The sequence below is a fragment of the Hyaena hyaena genome, unplaced genomic scaffold (genome assembly GCF_003009895.1).
Source record: "Hyaena hyaena isolate Hyena2069 unplaced genomic scaffold, ASM300989v1 scaffold_422, whole genome shotgun sequence".
NCBI classification, from domain to species: Eukaryota; Metazoa; Chordata; class Mammalia; order Carnivora; family Hyaenidae; genus Hyaena; species Hyaena hyaena.
The window spans coordinates 664,538-678,702 of record NW_024081056.1 but is presented as its reverse complement, the minus strand read 5'-3'; the positions used below and the strand labels follow the sequence as shown (position 1 = coordinate 678,702).

General features: G+C 34.6%; 1 protein-coding gene across 1 annotated transcript in view; it reads left to right on the top strand.

Annotated features, from left to right (window-relative positions):
• The window catches only part of PTPRD (protein tyrosine phosphatase receptor type D), a 533,426-nt gene that overhangs the window by 251,728 nt on the left and 267,533 nt on the right, over window positions 1–14,165 (top strand). The window lies entirely within an intron of this gene.

Below are 14,165 nucleotides of genomic sequence, written 5' to 3'. Positions count from 1 at the left end.
CATTTCTCTTTGTTATGGTTTCTTCCCACAATTAAAAAAATATATAATATATATACACATATTTTATAAGATATTATATATTTTTTCTTTATTTGTATAAATTGCAAGGTGTGCTGCATTCTTTCTAGAACAATGAGGTGAATTAACAAATATGTAAATAAATAAACCTATAGTAGTACAGAATGAGGATATAATAAATTTTCTTTAAAAGGTAATCAGTGGGAAAACTTACTTTACAAAAGGAGAAATATTCTTGTCTTGATATTTCATCCTCTTTCTTTACAAATTTTAAGGCTACACTTGGATCTCATATTATTTAGTATTAACTCAAAGACTATCCTTCTAGGGTTAAATCTAGGAAAATATACAAACAAACAAAAATTTCCACTTAATTCTTTACTTTAGAAATTAATGAAAAGAAGGAATTGATAATGATGGTCATTTGTAATTTATGATTGTAATTTAAAAATCACTTGCTTGTCCTTGTTACAATTGATTTCTTAGAGAAAATCTACCATAATTTTAATGTAATTAATAGAAGCCATAAATCTTTGCAAGCTGTTTCTCTTAACAGCACAGTAATATAGGAACATGAGGTTTGATATTACATCCTGTTAGATATTTAGCCAAAATTGCTTGCACCATTTAATAAATATACCAAATGGAGTCCACCCACAGCACATGAAAACTAAAGCTATCAAAAGTTCATTTGGCTTTCCAATAATATATGTATTGAAGCTAAACTTTTCCATTATAATAATAATTATAAGCCTTTCTTTGCTTAATGGGGAATGAAAGTATTAACACATTACTTAGGTGTAGTACATCTGTTACTTTTGGATGTACACGTGTCATATGTCCTCATGAGGCCCACTTCTTAGTATGGAACACTGACATATCTGAAACAACTTCATTCTTTGCAATAACTTAATTTTTATGTTTCTGACTCTCAACATGGCTTCTTCTTCTCTAGAATCCCCTGTGATATATTATCTCTTCTTCTACTATTTCTAAATTAATAACTAGAACCATGAACTCTACTAGAGCATATATTTGTTTGAGTAATATATTATGAATCTTTTTTTTTCCAGATCTCTCCCACAATGGCTTAAAAGTAATATTGTATTGGTCTACTTGTTAATATATTTTTGATACAATATCATTAATATATAATCAGTCCATATGTAATTGGATATTATATTCCTACTGACTAAGAGATTTTGTGACATATAAGATAATTTATTATGGATTTCTTCTATTTTATAATGATTAGTGACTCTCACATTATCATAAATTGCTACAACAAATTCTACAGTTTTATCAAGTAGGATGATCATTTTACAAAAATATTAAATAAGTGTTGAGTCTCTGATGCTTGCACCTTTTAGATTATTTTGGAGCTTTTAAGAAAATTCTTCAGTAGCTTCTTATTTCTTTACAGGAATTTCACCCCAGTGATTAATAATAATATCCAATGACATAGGCACAAAATAGAATTTATCTATTGTGGAATAACTAAGATAAATTATTATTCTACTGAGCACAGATTAACGTGTGTCTTTAGAGATACATATGGCTGGAATTTTTTAAATCAATGTATGTGAGTTAGTACTTTATATTTTATTATAAATGAGGCTATTTTGTTGTGCATGAACATGCATGTTTTGCCTTTTTATCCCTGGCTAATACCAAGTAGAAATTATAGCAAGTTATTTATATGACACATTAGTGTATATATACATTGCATACACACACACACACACACACACACACATTTTACTGTCTCTAAGCATATAATACTTCTCTGTGAAACTTAAAGACTAAGTTATCTTTCTGAACCATGGATTTATAGCTGTTAAATCAGCAATGATTGACTGTATGGTTCCACATTTCAACATCTTTTTGAGCTTTTTATTCTTCTGTTGCATTTAATTTTTAAGGGAATGTACATCATGTAATCTCTTTTGCTTTAGAAATGCCTACAATCCATAATATTCTCACACATTCTGACTTAACATTTATTCTATTTAATTTGCAATATAAAAGAATGCCTTTAAACTTTTAAGTGGATTTTTTAAATATCCCATGAAATTGTTTGCAAGGCTTTATATTGTATATTTGAATTCTGACAGATATTTATGTCAAACTTTTAGTAGTTAAAGGAATAAATACTGAATGGTCAGCCATGATATTTTTGATGGAGTAAACGTTGCCATTTCAAGAATGACTTAAATTTCTTCATAAGTTTTTTAATTTAAAAAATATTTGAGTTAGTTGGGACTTCTCTTTTATTTGGTGTTGATCTTGTGTTTGGAGTAGAGGATAAACACAGTGACTGACGCAGGTAGGGCAGTGAGGAGTGTATAATAGAGATTAGATTTATTCTACATGATTCACATGTCAAACCAACCCAGAAAAAAAAAAAAACACTAGAACTAGTGAAAAAATTACTGGATAGCAGAGTTTATAACAATATTGTGGTTTTCCTAATGTTGAGAAAGGTAACAGGGAATCTAGAGTGCTCCCTATCCCTGAAATGCATATCTCCACTGTGTCTTCATATATAAGAGATACATATACCCAACTGATGGACACCTGTCTAGGCCTCACTGTCAGCTCCTTAAGTTAATCAGTGGTTCGGTAATATGATCAGAAAGGAAAGATAAATGTTCTCTCTCAATCCACCAGCAACAATATTTCTGTGGAGGCATTTTGTCAAAACTGCTGTTTGTGGCCATCTTGAGCACTTACAGTACATTATTGCTATTTCTGAAAGTTTTATTTCATAATTATTTCTAGATGGCTCTTTCATTGAAAATTTGCCATTTCTCTTAAGGATATGGTTCCCAAACCTCTTAAGAGAATGTTTCACCCCAATAAGAATCAGAGTGTGACTAGGTATTCATACTTAGTGCAATAACACTACCTCCTATGAGGTTAAGATGGCTTCCCTTCAATTCTCTGAGGAATTAAGAGTTTATAAGAAGGACTTGATATCATTTGGAGAAAATGCATTCATAATATCTACTCACTTGAAGTCTAGAAACTTGCTTCTTTCTTTTTTTAATGTTTATTCATTATTGAGAGAGAGACAGAGAGCATGAGTGCGTGAGGGGCGGGGGCGGGGGGGGGGTTACAGAATCTGAAGCAGGCTCCAGGCTCTTAGCTGTCAGCACAGATCCCATGAAATCTGAGATTGTGACCTGAGCCAAAGTTGGACGGTTAACTTACTGAACCACCCTGGTGCCCCTGGAAACTTGCTTCTTAAAAGTAAAAATACCATCAACAAAGTTGAGCTTACAATACAGAAAATGTGAATGTTCATCTGGTGGTCCACACTGATTCTCTAGATATTAAATCCCAATGGTTCTGGGAGACCACAATACCTTTTAAATGAATAGTTAAGCGTCCTCCATATCAGGCGTTAAATTTTATCATCTCATTGATTTTAGCAAAATCTAACATCACAGTAAAAAAAAAGAGCCTCATCAAAGGCTTTTTCTGAGTCAGATGCTTTAAATTGAGGATAAAAACACTTCTGGGGGTATAATTTTCCAAAGAAGTCCTCATCAGCGAGCGTAAATATTCCTTTCTTTGGCCTTGCCCTTCATTTTCAGGCCTATCTTCTTCTCTTCCTCCATTTCTTCCTTTCACACCAGCCATGTAAAATCATCCTTAGTTCCCAAATGCACTACACTGATTTATGCCTCTAGGAAATTCTTTTATTTTTCTTATTTTCCTTTATTCTGTCTGCCAAATTCCAAATCATCCTTCAAGATTCAATTCAAGTATCACCCCTGTCTTTGACTTTCTTTGGTTGGATTTATTGCCTCCTTCTCCTTGAGTGTATACTACTGTATGATAGCTCCATTAACACTTAGTGTGTTATGTCATAATTATTTGTTGCCATTTAGGCACTCACTAAGCCAAGGTCTTCAAGCACAACAACCTTTGTATCTTTATCATTTATCTCAGGATCCACTGCTCAGTAACCAGGCGATGCAATCATTATCGAGTTAATAAAGGAAAGACTTCAGGAAACCTGCTCATTATGTAACTGGGATACATTAAAGAATTGTGAATTCAGGAGAGCCAATGTCTCTAGTGTGTATAGAGCCAGTGTCTCTAGCTGTTGGTGTTGACTTTAATCAAGGTGAATGATGTGCAATCCTTGAATGATGTACTCTACAATTGAAGGCCTATGCACATTCCCATAGTGTTTCCTTCTTCAAGTGCTTGCATGTGAATGACAGTCATTCACCTAAGAGTCAATTCTACTTTCTTAGAAGCAATATGCGCCATCATTTATTATCACTGATGCACAATGTGCTTCTATTTGTTTTAAAGTTCATTCAGCTAAAAGAAGAAGGCTATTATATGAGACCAAGTCAGCTTTCATGTTAGGGGGTTGGTTGTTGCAGTTGGGGGGTTACTTTTGAGTTTGAGTGGTTGTTTAAGGAATTGAACTTCAAGAAGAACCTAGAAAGGGGGTTTGAATTTAGCCAGAAGAATTTAACATCAATACAAGCATGTCTGGCTAAAGGTCTCTGTGTTCAATACTCCTATTTTTATTTATCACAGTTCTTTAAAATTAGAACTTTCATGTTAAAGTCACTATATTTTGTCCCTGTGTGTTTCATCTCAAAGTTGTTTTGATAAATATATATTCTAATGATAGACTTCCAATAATTATGGAAAGCCAACAACCAGCTGCCCAAAGTTCATTTCTCCTCTGCCTAGAAATGTGTGCTACTTGAGCCAAATCCTAATCTAAAGAAAATTGAACTTAATCATATTAATGGCCAAGTAGATTTTTAGAGTACAGTTCATAGAGTTAGAATATGTCTATAGTAAATACAGAGTTCAAATTCAAAGCCTGATTTATAATTGTGTCCTATGCCTACACTGAAATTTTTTGATATGTGAAATAAAAGTTGGTTGTTAATACAATTTGATTTGTTCTCAAGGCTCATGAAATGGCAACTTTTTCATTATTCTCAGACTTGGTGCTTTATCCAACTAGACTTATCCTTCTGAATTTGAGCTTTAGAAATTCTTAAAATAATTTCCAATTAAATCACTTGGAAATATTCTACTCCCTCCCACATTCTTTCTTCTCTTCCATTTTCCATAAATTATTCGGTGTGATTTTGATTGCAATCAAGCAGTTATCTTTTGAAAATTAAAGCAGGCCTGCCAATAAAGAACCACCTTGGATCAATGTGTAGAAGACACTGAAGTCAAAATGAGTCTGAGTGAACTCTCTCAGCCAAAGAGTGGAAGGTTTGTCTTCCTTTGAAAAAGTTTTGTCCTTCCACAGAGCAGTAGTAAAATATGGCTTTCATTGTAATGATTGTGGTAGACAGAATAACGCCACTCCCCACAAAGATGCCAAGATCTTAGTTCTTGGAACCTGTGAGCTTTGCTTTGCAAGACAAAGGGAAATTACGATTGCAGATGGAATCAATGCTGCTAATTAACTGACCCTAAGATAGGTCATCCAGGTAAATCCAATATAAGCTTTTCTAAAATTTTTAATGTTAATTTATTTTTGAGAAAGAGGGAGAGAGGGAGAGACCAAGCATGAGTGGGGTAGGGGCAGAGAGACAGGAAGACACAAAATTTAAAGCAGGCTCCAGGCTGTCAGCCCAGAGCTCCACGTGAGGCTTGAACCCACGAACCACAAGATCATGACCTGAGCCTGTCAGATGCTTAACCGACTGAGCCGCTCAGGCTCCCCAATATAAGCTTTTCTAAATGGGAGGCAGAAGCGTTGGTGTCAGATTGATGCAGTCTGAGGAAAACTCAACAGGCCTCTGCTGGCTTTGAAGCTAGCAGCTGGGACACAAACTGATAAAAGTGAGCATTTTTATAGAAGATGGAAAAGGCAAGAAAACAGTTTCTCCCCTAGAGCCTCCAGAAAAGGATGCAATCCTGTTAACACCTTGATTTAACCTTGTGAGACCCATATTGGACTTGTCATGCCCAGGACAGTAAGGTAATAAATTTTTGTTGTTTTAAGCCACAGACTTTTTGGCAATTACAGCATCAAAAGGAAAATAATTGTCTACATTAATTTTATCCAAATTAAACTGTTTGGTCTACAGTTTACGAAATTTTGGTACACATCTTTAGAGGTATTTATTTACCATTTGTGTGCCTTCCTGACCCTCATTATCACCCTGGAGAAACTTTGGCAGAGCCCCCCTGAGTTCTTCATTTATTTGAAAATTTATGTTGAATTTGCACCTACTGCCAGTCATACTGAACAGAGAATCTTTGTTAGGTTGGTGCGGAGGTGATTGTGATAGGACAAAAACAGAATATAGGCTTTACATGTAGAGATAAAATCCCTAGAAAGAAGACAGGAATAGTTGGTAAACATATTCATAAATGTAAAATACTAAGACATGTAAAACTACTTGCTACCTACCCTCTGAAGTGGTGCACACCTGTATTTTAGTATAGAACACAAAACTGAGAGACTTTTTCAGATAAAATGTCCTGGAAGGCATAATTCACCTACTCCAGAACAAGGCATTATTATTCTTAAATTATTCTTGTATCAGCCCTGCAGGTCTTTTATGTCATATTAAGGAATCTATTCCTTTTTTCTTGCGCTATTTTCTAGCATAGCTTAAGGGAAAGCTATATCTGTTTCAGACACTTTGACCATCTGGCTTCTATTATCAGCCTTAATAAAATCAATTCCAGCTCTCTATGACTGTACAGTATCTTTATACTCTTAAGTATGGCCATATTCCATTTGCAAAAATCAATGCTCATAACTTCAGTAATCCTCTGTTAACCAATGACCAGTCATTATTAGTTGGCTGTGTAAAAACAAGCAATTTCTGTTGTTTCCAATGTGATTACCTTCCAAGAAATTTCTCAATTTACATTTCCCAAATTGGCAAATGTACATTTAAAATTGCACTAGCCACCACAAGGCTTCAACGGCATTCACTGCAATCTACAAAATGTTGTAACAGGTTGTGTGGGCACAGTTCAGGAATCAAAGGAATGTGACAAGTTTCTCATTCAAACGGAAGCATGACTTCACTGATTTCTGAGGTGGCAGACGTACCAAGGCATCCAAGAACCAGGATGCTATCCAAGGCAGTTTCTGGAGAGGAACAACCCCTGCTGGGAACTCACTGTGATCTAAAGAAATTGGATTGTGTTCTGAACTCCATGTTCTAGTTTTCAAGTCACAAATAGCTTATGGTGACAGTAAATTTCTACTCTGAAGTGCCATCTTATTTTCAATATTGTTAATTCAGATACTTAGAATTATTAGGTTGAAGGGTTTTCATATTTTCTTTCATCCATGTTTCTTCTTTTGTTTCTTGAGAATGCAATCATAAAGAATCAGGAGACAAGTCAGAATGCAGCTACAATTAGGCTTTATTGTTTATTATTCTATCCCAAGATTTAGGAGAATTCTCTCTAGAGTAGTTTATTTTTTTTAATGTTTTTATTTATTTCTGAGAGAGGTAACATGAACAGGGGAGGGTCAGAGAGAGAGGGAGAAACTGAATCCAAAGCAGGCTCCAGGCTCTGAGCCAGCTGTCAGCACGGAGCCCGATGCGGGGCTTGAACTCAGGAACCATGAGATGGTGACCTGAGCCGAAGTAGGACGCTTAACCTACGGAGCTACCCAGTCACCCCTAGAGTGATTTCTTTAAATGTTACCATACAAGATGTGGACTTCCAAAATTTATTAGTTAAAAGTTGTACTTAACACAAAAGCATCAATTTAGTTTCTTGAAAGCACTTTTTTGTGTTGAGTTGGTTAGTTCAGTTAGCACACCTGTTTCTTTCAATGTAAAGGTTAACCAAAATAAGTTTGTCAGTACGATTTTTCTTAAAATATTACTTTGCAGTAGAAATTCTTATTCTGAATGTTGATTTTATACACTTCTGTATCTTCAGAATTTTGTATAGAGCTTCACATTGTTTATATTTTAGTGCATAACAACTCAGTAAGAATTGCTTGTATAGGGAAACTTTGGTTAAGCATTCACTCTTGATTTCAGCTCAGGTCATGATCTCACATGTCATGGGATTGAGCCCTGCATCATCAGGCTATGTGCCAACAATGCAGAGACCACTTGGGATTCTCTCTCTACCTCTGTCTCTCTGCCCCTTCCCTTATGCTGTCTTCTACTCTTCTATCTCAAAATAAATAAACATCTAAAAATAAATTTAAAAAAAAAAAAGAATTGCTTGTTTAAAAATACCAGTCCCTAGGCTCCTCAGGGCAAATTCTGATGCAGTAGGTCTGAAATGTGGCCCAAGACTCACTTTAATAATTATCTAGGTGATGGGGCATCTGGGTGGCTCAGTCAGTTGAGCGTTGGACTTCGGCTCAGGTCATGATCTCACCGTTCGAGGGTTCGAGCCCCGCGTTGGGCTCTGTGCTGACAGCTAGCTCAGAGCCTGGAGCCTGTTTCAGATTCTGGGTCTTCCTCTCTCTCTCTGACCCTCTCTGTTCATGCTGTCTTTCTCTCAGAAATAAATAAAACCTAAAAAAATAATAATTACCCAGGTGATTCTTATGAAAGTAATGCCTAAAAACTCTTCTTCAAAAGATTAGTAATTATTTCTACTGTTTGATGAAGAAACTGAGGCAAAATCAATAACTTTTATGGTTACAGGGCAGATGGAATCTGTTTTCATATGTTCTTTTCATTGGTTGATATTATTTGCTGTGTGTGTGTGTCTGTGAGAGAGAGAGAGAGAGAGAGAGAGAGAGAGAGAGAGAATCTGTGAGATCTAGGGAGATGAAGAGAATATCTTACCCCCTAGTTATATCTGGTTCTTTCAATTATAATTTATATGGACTCAAAGTCACAGCACTAGTTATTATAGACTTATATATGAATATACCTTTGCCAAAGAATCATTATTCCTATCATAAAACAAAAAACTTAAGTGGTATGAAAAATGGTGGTTAAAAAAGTGTTTATTCCCCTTTACACTGATACGTCTTTTACATATCTTGTAGTGTTTGACAATAGGTCTTCCAAAACACATTTTGGTTATTGCAATTGCCATGAGCTTAATGTGACTGTGATAGAAATGTCAGCTGGTACAATTTCCTTCAAAATATAAAGACTACAGCTGGCTTCTTATTTTTGTCCATTCTAAAGATACTGTGGCTAGCCCAATTTGTATGGGCCCACTGGATCATGCCTAATTGAGTTAATGAAGCTCTTCTGTAACAAGAACCCTCTAAAGGAAAATAAAAACACAGAATGAAATTTCAGAATGCAAATTAGCCCAGCTTTGCTGGCTTTCATTCTCATGGGTAGAAGACATAGTAAAAGAAAACCCTTAAATTAAAGCCAATTACACCACATAGTCAAAGATCAGGTTTACCTAAAATTGTCACTGGGGAGCTGCATACATTCTAGGGAAAATAGCCCAGTCACTGGTAGATTGCAGGCACTTGACCCTGCCTGGGATGCAAAAAGCTATTTTCTGCTTAATTTTAATGACTTGATTATTTCAAGTGTCTGTTGACATTTTTGAGGATTTATGGTTTTCATCTAATCAGTGGAAACCTATATTGAAAAAAAAATTTGCCACACTGGAGATCTAGATTTAACAGGGTTTTAAGTTTTGTCCCTTCCTACTAAGTAGTTTGTTACTTTCTTGTAACATGTTTCAGACGTCTTGGCTACCTGGCTATTAAAGATCATATATAGCTTTTCAGGGCCATTGAGGTCAATATATTTCAAAACCAACTATGTCTTTATTTTCCTTTTGGGATATAAAAGAACTTTTAGTCTGTTGAAGTAAATTTAATTTCTCCTCGTTCAATTTTTCCATTAAATTTTATATAATTAGGGAATTTAAAGGAATATGAAAATAGAATGGCTATATTTTACTAGTTTTACTCAAATTATTTTTTAGTTACATATTTTAAATTTTTACAAGTGTCTTTAACTTCTACAATGGCAAAAGCCAATATAAATTAATTGTTTTCCTGGAATATTTGGAAGAAGTCACTGAAATTAGAAAAAAACTGGCATTAATATAAAGTCTGATTAAGTAAAAAAGGCTAGAGATGAATAGAATTACTAGAAACCTAAGAAATCAAGCTAAAATTTAAACAATCAAAAGAAGTGTCCTAATCAGTAGCTGGTACCTGTCCTGACTGGGATTATTTATAAGTGGTTAAGTGTCACCCTCTTCTCTTAATATCTCTTAGTATCAGTTTCTTTATGGGCATAGTGAAGTGTTTGGATAAGAGGATCTCTTTGACTTCTGTGTCTATGACTTTATATTTTAAAATCTTATATTAATATATTGAAGTACACATCAGGTCTAGCACTACCATGGAGAAATCTAAGAGCAATAGAAACCAACAGGATAAACAGTGTTTGTTTTAGTGAGTAGGAGCCAGAGAGGTAGATTCTCCTGATTTACCCACTTAAATCATACGATGTCTTGGGATCTCACTTTCTGAATACTTAAAATGGAATGATTTAACCAAGTCACCCTGTTCAATGTCCTTGCTTTTTTGGATCAAATGTCTTTAATTTCTGTTTAGAAGATATGGGTAAAGCAAGGACCCCACAGAGAACAACATAAGACTCAGGGTGAAATAGGTAGTACACTAATGAGCTGTGGAAGATGAGTGGAGAGGTAAGTCAATGTGGGCTTAAGGAGAGTAAATGAACAATAAGTGTTGTTTATATAATCTATTTATTTATAACCCATATAACATGATAAATTATTTTTAAATTAGTGCCTATTAATAAGATATCTGCAAATTGTTTATGAGTATAGTTGGTTATAATAAAATTTAGTCCTTATTTGATGGAGAAACTGTGACACAGAGAGGACCAGTGGATTCATGAGCCCTAACAGTTTTTAATCTGTAAAATGAAGATATGACCTAAACCATAAAGTTATTGAAATGGGTAATAAAATAATGCAGACAAAGGATGCAGAAGTGCCTGGATAGTTCAATAATTTAATTAATAGAATTACAATTTTTACTTAGTAATGTAACTTTTAAAATGTCAAAATATAGGGGTGCCTGGGTGGCTCAGTCGATTGAGTGTCTGACTTCGGCTCAGTTCATAATCTTGCAGTTCATGGATTCAAGCCCTGCGTAAGGCTCTGTGCTGATAGCTCACAGTCTGGAGCATGGTTCCAATTCTGTCTCTGTCTCTCTCTGCCTCTCTCTCTCTCTCTCAAATATAAATAAACATTAAAAATTAAAAAAAATAAAATGTCAAAAATTAATATAGCTTTACCAGAATATGTTCATTTACTCAAGCAAGTAGAGACTACTATGAAAATTGAGTTCAGTGTGGACTGTTTGGTATAGTGCAGAGTAACCATGCACATGGCCATTGTCATTACTCAAAATGAAATTAATCCCATCAAAAACCTAAACATCCTAATGGTGTCCAACCTCTGTGATCATGCCTGAGACTTTCCAGTCCCTGGAGAAAAACTTCTCTATATGGCTTAAAAGACCAGTAATAATGAGTATTGTTCAGTGCTGTTCAGTGATTAAATCTTGCCAGAGTGCTAAAGCAACAAAAATCCCCCGAATTTACATATATGTGTGTATGTATGTGTATAATTATGTGTGTGTGTGTGTGTGTATATATATATATATACACATACATATTTATATATATATATATATATATAAAGTGTTTAAGCATCTTTACATTTTCCCTCTATTCTGTTTTGCAACTCTGCAGTTAAAATTACAAAAAAATTTGAGTACTCTAGAGTTGATGAACTCAATTTTACATTTTAAGATCAGTGTTGAACATTTCATATGATGAACATTCATTTGAGTACTCAAAGCAATGAGTTATTTTTTGTTATTTTTATGAGTATGATGCTGTATTTGCATACAACTTACTAGTAAATTCTGAAAGTAGATCCTTGAAACACAGTCTCTACTTTAAAATATTGGAAAAAAATATATAAAATCAGATAAAACGCCTAAGTGCATGAATGATAGGAATATTTTCCATCTTAGCAGTAATAAAAGGTTCTGTTTTTACTGCATTCCAGAATGCCCACATTTTGATAGAATGGCATAATTAGTTACAACAAAATTGATAAATCTAGGTGTTTTGTTTTTTCAATAACAAAGGAATCAAGGAGTTCCAAAACGAGCACCAGCTGCTACATACACAGCAGCAATAATAAGAGGCCAGGATTTCTAATATTTAACAGCTCTTTCTAATATTTAACATAGTGGTCCCTGGCTTGGTTGTAGGATGTAACTGATCTCTTTGATATGACTGTATAAATAGTTAAATGATTCCACCATCATGTACAGAAAATATATTTGCCATGGGGGCAATGGTAGATACTAACTTTGCTTTCTAAATATGAAATTAAGAAAGTACAGAAAGTAAATAACATAGTGGACAATGTCTATTAAATCCTACTATTGTGTCAGATTTCAGATTTAAAGAAAACAAAACATTACAGTTAGTGTATTTGTTTTGTTTTTTTTTCTTCCTTAGTCCACTTTTCTGATCAGAGAACAAAAGTGTCCTAACATTGGTATATAGTTTCAGTGAACATTTGTATACCTTAAACATACACATGTGTCTTATATAGCATAGAATATAGCATAATTTTGCATGTTTGCAAGCTTTATATAAATTGGTATCATAATGTATGGAAATCAAGTTGAAGAATGATACCATTTGTTTGTTCATACTATGTTTTCTTTTTTTAAAAAATCCATAAAATATGCACAGGACTTAAGGAACTGTTATATGGAAAGGTACATATCAAATCTGTTTTGTTTTTTTTTTTTTTAAGAAATCCATGTTGAAGCCTATAGTCAGATAATTGACCTTTTTCATTACCTTAAATATTCCGTTGAATAAAACTAGTTTATAAATCACTTTTAGCTTAATAAGCATGTGGGTGGCTTTTAATTGTTTCCAATTCCAAACAGCATTGCAGGTGATATGCTTGTGTGTGTCTCTTTATTCAGGTAAGAGAGAAATCCTCCAGAGAACTGCCTGTTCAGTTTGCAGAATTGAATAGCACAAAACAAAAACAAAAACAAAAAACCCAAAACAAGAACCCCTCAATTTTACTAGATAATGCCAAATTTGTTTTTAATGGCTATCTTGATTCATTTCTACCAGCAATAAATAAGATTTACCTTTTCTACCTATTCCTGTCAAAATTTGGTTTTTCAGAATTTGATTTTTTTTTAAGTTTTGTTAATGTGGTTCATGACCCATGAACCATGAGATCATGACCTGAGTCGAAGTCGGACGCTTAACCGACTGAGCCACCCAGGCGCCCCCAGAATTTGAAATTTTCTAACTAGATGGATGTGAAATGATACCTCATTTTTTCTGGCTTTTAGTTAAGCTGAATATTCTTCTTATGCTCAGTTTTTTTTTAAACATTTTGTGTGTGTGTGTGTGTGTGTGTGTGTGTGTGTGTGTGTGTGTGTGAGAGAGAGAGAGAGAGAGAGAAAGCGAGAGAGTGAGCTGGGGAGGGAGCAGGGGGAGAAGGAGAGAGAGAACCTTAAGCAGGCTCCATGCCCAGCTCAGAGCTGGACTCAGGGCTTGATTTTGTCATCATGAGATCATGACCTGAGCTGAAAATGAGAGTCAGATGTTTAACCAGCTGATTCCCAGATTCCCCCAGATGCTCATTCTTAAATTGTATTCCATCTTCTATAAATTGCTAGTTAACATCCTTTTCCATATTATTGTATCATCGTTCTCATTAATAAGAGAGTTCCTTTACTAATTAATTGTTCATCATATAAATGCATTGCAAATAGTGTTTCAGTCTGAGACTACCCAATTACCTTGTTATGCGTATTTTTTATGTGTGCTTTTTTATTATTTTTGAGAGAGCGAGAGAAAGACAGAGTGTGAGCAGTGGAGGGACAGAGAGAAAGGGAGACACAGAATTTGAAGCAGGCTCCAGGCTCTGAGCTGTTGGCACTGAGGCTGGTGCAGGACTCGAATTCATGGGCTGTGAGATCATAACCTGAGCTGAAGTCAGACACTTAACTGACTGAGCCACCCAGGCGCCCCATTGTTTGTTTTTTAACAGAACAAGAAGTTTCCATTTCAGTGTAGTCAAATATAATAAGCTTTCTTTAGTATTAATGCTTTTGAGTCATGTTTGGGAAG